The sequence below is a fragment of the Triticum urartu genome, chromosome 4, assembly GCF_003073215.2.
Source record: "Triticum urartu cultivar G1812 chromosome 4, Tu2.1, whole genome shotgun sequence".
In the NCBI taxonomy this organism is placed as follows: domain Eukaryota; kingdom Viridiplantae; phylum Streptophyta; class Magnoliopsida; order Poales; family Poaceae; genus Triticum; species Triticum urartu.
This window is the reverse complement of record NC_053025.1, coordinates 560063381-560068842: the sequence shown is the minus strand read 5'-3', so window position 1 is coordinate 560068842 and position 5462 is coordinate 560063381.

The following is a 5462-nucleotide window of genomic DNA, read 5'->3' as shown; positions in this document are numbered from 1 at the left end:
CAAACTAGTGATTCACACAAAATTCAAATAATTCAAAATTTAAACTATTCAAATTTGAAAACTACCGGTACTAACAGAAAGTTTGTAATTTTTGTACCTAAAGCAAAAATATTCACAAAGAAACTCAAAATATAGCAAAAACAACTAAAAATAAATAAAACAAAATAAATAAAGCAGAAAAGAAAAAAAGAAAAGAAAACTAATTGAAAAAAAGCCCACCTACTGGGCCACAGCGGCCTGCATACGACTAGAAACCCAAATTCTAGTTGGGCCAGGATGCAGGCCCGCTAGCCCAGTGGGCCCAACAGGGTATCGTAGCAGAGGTAGACCCAGAAGGCCTACTTTAGAGAAGAGCTCGAGACAGCAGCGGCGGCGGGGCTTATAAGCAGGTGCCACTACTAGGGAAATCCTTATATACAGAATGTTACCAGTAGCGCTATACAAAATCAAATGTTGCTGCTAATTAGTAGCAGCACGCGTAAATAAACCGCGCTACTGCTACGACATTTGCAGTAGCGCGTACTGGCAAAAAGCGCTACTGCTATGTTTGAACTGGGCGCACATGGCTAGCCCAACCTAGCAGTAGCGCGTATACTGGCCCAGCGCTACTGCTATGCTCCTTAGCTATAGCGCGCTTACGTGTAAGGCGCTGCTACTAACGGAAATAAAATAAAGTGAAAAACAAGTAGAAAAGTAAATAAAAATGGAAGAAATAGAAAAAGGAGAAAGAAAAAAAATAAAATGTAAAGAAAAATAAAATAAAAAAGGAAAAAAGGAGAAAGGAATAGTAGTAGCGGGTTTCAGTAAACGCGCTATAGCTAACATAGCTATAGCGCGTTCCCGAAAACTCGCTACTGTTACGTTTCACTTAAACAGCGGTCCCCCCCGTGCCCCCCGGCCACCACTTCTTCCCCAAATCCCTCGCCCTCGCCGCCGTCTCCCCAATTCGTCGTCGCCCACTTCGCCGTCGTCTCCTGCCGGCGTGGACGCCCGCAACCTCACCGTCTCCCCCCGAGGCCGCCGTCATCCTCACCGCCGCCGCCCGAGGCCGCCCTCAGCCTTACCGCTGCCGCCCAAGGCCGCCCTCGACGTCACCGTCGGCGCCCTCCACCTCACCGCCGCCCAGGACCGCCGTTGCCCGTGCCCGAGCCCGCCCTCTTTCCCCTCTCTGTAAGTCCCCCACCCCTCCCCCCCACTCATGTCTCTCTGCATTTTAGAGAAAAAATTAGTAGAGCAAAAGTTAGTTAGGGCAGTAGGGTTTAATTAGTGTAGATGTTGCTTGTATAGTATATAGTGATACTAGTAGATGTTAATTAGGTTAGGTCAATAGTGGTACTAGTAGATGTTAATTAGATGTTTTTCAGTTAGGGCACTAGAGTTTTGCTAGGTTAATTAGGTTAGTAGTGCTGCTAGTAGTAGAGGTACAGTAGGTTAATTAGGTGATGTTAAATGAATAACCTAAATGAATGAAATTAGTAGTTAACTGAATTTTTTTCCTTTCATCATTATAGAGCACTAAAGTTAACTGAATTTTGTTCTGTTAGTAGTTAAATGAATTTTATTCTACACTTTGTTTTTGAATTAGCTTGCGAAATTTGGACATGTGGGTGCTCGTGTATATTTGGACACTGTTTCCAGGGAATGATGCTTAGTGCCCTATGTTTTGCCGGAATGTTGATTCATTTCTTTTCCGGCAAATTTCAGGTTCTCGATTTGTCCACTTTTTAGCAAAGGTCATGCCGAAATTTTCCATCAATTTCGGCATGACTTGTGCTGCAAACTAGGACATATCGAGTGCCCGTGATTTGCCGCACCAGGAAGGAGTCAACATTCCTGCAAACACAATAGGCCTTTTTTATGTCATTATTCATTTTATTAGGTCTAGAATTAATTGACTAGATTTAATCATAGGAAACATGGCTAGCAATGATGAAGGACAGGGTTCTGGTGATTGCGACGATGCCTACCGGGCGGCAGACGAATTTTTTAGCCTTACCGACGATCAACCGATGTTATTGCTGGGCCCACCGGTGGCATCGGTGACTGAGACCGACACGCAGACCGGTGCTGAGACTGAGACCGGCGCTCAGACTCAGACCGGCATCGAGACTGGCACTGAGACTGAGACCGGCGCTGCCTGGGGGAGCGGAGCCGGTGTAGAACCGAAAGCAAAGAGGCAACAGGTTCCTAACAAACTCAGGACTACTAGAGTGGTGGTCATGAAGGTGGACGACTGCAATTTTGAGCCAACGGCGCCCGAGGAAGCGCGTTGATGCTACGACAATCAAATAGGCTGCATCATACGGACAACCGCCACCATCAACAATGAGAAACTACAGAAGATAGAAAATATGAGGAGCTCCCTCCTAAAGAAGTTTCACCAGATATTCTTGTTCCCGGGCCGGAATGACAATGATTATGAAGATCCAGATGAGGACCCGACAATGAAGAAGATAAACAAACATGCCATGACCAAGTTTAGTGGCGCGTTGGCCGCCTGGAAAAATTGAGTGAAAGCAAGGATCATCGACAAGAAGGAACCCTACTCTGAGATTGTAAAGGATAATCCGACAATCACGGAAGAGCGGTTTCAAATATTCAAGGAGCCTTGCGAGGCCGAAGATGCCAAAAAAAGTCTAAGTACATGAAGGGGCTTCAAGAGAGGAACTTTGGGAGCCACCACCTCGGAAGTCGTGGTTACGGCGGAAAGAAGTCCAAATGGGCCAAGGAGGACGTGGAAGCCGCGAGTCTGGGCATCGCAGACCCCTTGGCGGAGTTCACCGTCCAGCAGGAGCATGACGTCCCCAGGGCCCGGCACCGTTGGGACCGAGTGAAAAAGGTTTACGAGACAACACCGGTCATTACGGAGTTCATAAGACTGCTGGTAATTTTAGTTTCTGATCAATTCGACTGCACATGTTAGTCATATTTGTAAACGATCGTTGTGCCTTTTGCAGAGAGAGCAGCACAGGATTGCGGCCGAAAGCGACTCGCCGTCTGAGGCATTGGCGAGGCCCAAGTGGGACACTCCATTCAACCGGGCGTTGAACATATTGAAACGACAACTGGTGGATACTCGGCCATCATATGGACGCATGCACGGTGTCGGAGACGGTGCCACGTGGAAGAAGTACTACCGTGAGACCATGGAGGAGAGAAACGAAAGACGAAGGTTAAATGAAGAAAACATCGACAAGACGGTTGAGATTGCGGTTGAGAAGAAATCAACTCAGACAGTCGCAACAGCGGTAGCTGCCGCAAAACAGGTGGCTGTAGATATTTCTACTACCTTGGTTCCGGCCGTTTTCAATTGGACCAGGCAAAATCCAGAAAAAATGTAGCGGACTTTCCCCTTGCTGACTTCTTGGCGGGGAGCAGCTCGACTAGCGTTGCACCAGCACCTGCAGCTGCACCTACTCCCACACCGGCTCCCGCACCGGCCGTGCTAGGCGGTGCTTCGTCTTTGGCTGAGCTCGACGCCCTCACGGTATCTGTCACACCGGCCCCCTTCAATATAAATGTATAATCTCCCGTTTTCGTTGCCTTTCGGATGTCTCATGTCGCAGACTTCTCTTGGCAGGCCGACGAAACCCCGTGCACCATACTTTACACCATCGGCGGCCAGAAGGTGGACGTGGGGAAGGCAACGATAATGGAGCCGAAGGAACCATTGTTCCACAGCCGGCCGATCCCCCCAAACGTCCTCAAGGTTTTCGTGGCCAGTGTCAAACCGGGCCACGAGAATTTGCCTCCTCCAATACTACTGGGGATGACGACGAGACACCGCGGCGGCTTGGTGATTGTTGCAATGCCGGGTGGGTCCTGTTGTGGCCAAAGAGTCTACTTCGTCTGGAGGCGGCCGGGAGCACACCCACGAGCACGCAGCCTCAGCAAGGTATGAACATCAACACCCCGCCTACCCAATTAGCGTCGGGTGTCGGGTTGGGTGATAGCGGACGGGGTAAGGAGGAGGCTCCATTAGTCGCTGATGACGTCGCCATGGATGAGGATGAGGACGACGATGGCGCTGCTGAACAGTATGTCTATACTGGCGCCTCCTCAGGGTTTGAGCGTCATGAGTCGGTGCCTGAATTGCCATCTCAACATATTATGGACGACCTTCCAGTAGTAAAGAAGTTTAGGAAGAGAGCGAGGAAAGGCAAAAAAGCTGTTTCTATGATCCAGCCGCCTCAGCAGCCTTGGCTTCAGGACCGTATAGATATCCCTGATGCGGATAAATGGCATATCCTCGGTCAACCAATCCTACCTGCAACAGCGCTACGGGCCAGATTCGGCGATCTAAAGAGACTTCATGACGATGTGCTGCGGGTAGAGAAAGACCTCATCGCCTCGAAAGATCTAGGATACCCACTCTACGTGGTTAACGTTCCACGGAAAATGTCGTACGTCGACAGCTTCACCGCGGATAAGTTCTTCCTCTGATTCGATTACATATTCGACATGTTTCACGTGAAGAAGCTGGATTTTACGTTTGTCCGCCTTTATGCCTTGCACATGAACTACATCATCGGGGTTGAGCAGATATCTCATATCTGTGTCGCTGACTCGTACTACATGCACGAGGGCTTCTTGGGAGTCTGCGCAAATCACCGTGAATACGCGAGGGATTACATCGTCAGTTCCATGCTTGCCAATAAGGACAAGGGGGCGATTCTCATGCCTTATCATCCCGTGTAAGTCATCCGCGCTGCTATCCTTCGTCCTTCGATTTCAATCATTCATTTGCACGGTGGAGGCTAATTAATTGAGGACTTATTTTGCGCAGCGGCGGGCGCGCCATCCTCATCATCCTCTACCCCCGATTCTCCCACGCTCTTTACTTGGACTCGTCGAAGAACATTCACAAAAAGGATTACACCCACATCAAGGATGTTCTCAATAGTGCTATGTATTACTACCAATCAATGGGTGGAGAGGTCAGGAACAAGAAGATAAGGGGCGGCAGGGTCGCCTTCGGCCATAAGACCGACTTCTGCTGCATCCAGCAACCGAACGATTCTCTTAATGATGGATTCTATGTCCTACACCACATGCTGGAGTACAGACGGGATCACCAGAACCTTCGCATGGCACCTTCTTCCGGCGATGCCCATATTCTGCAATGGGCCAATGACATAGGAGATATCGAGGATCATCGACTTCGAGCAGAGTTCTATAACATCCAGCGCGAACTTGCCCAAATCATCATGAAGGAGGTCGTCGGAAAAACAGGGATGTTCTACGGAGAAGGACAAATGTCGCGGGAAGACGTCCGAACATGGATAGCCTCTCAGCGTCTCGACCTGAAGCCTTTCACTAGGCTCGGGGACTATCTCCTTGACTTGGATGGATGGAACGACATGTTGGAGTGATTGTCGATATATGACAATGTGTCCGTTTAGTCCATATTTCTGTATGACAAAACTTTGAGTTATGCACGGTGAAACTTTATTTGTGATGTA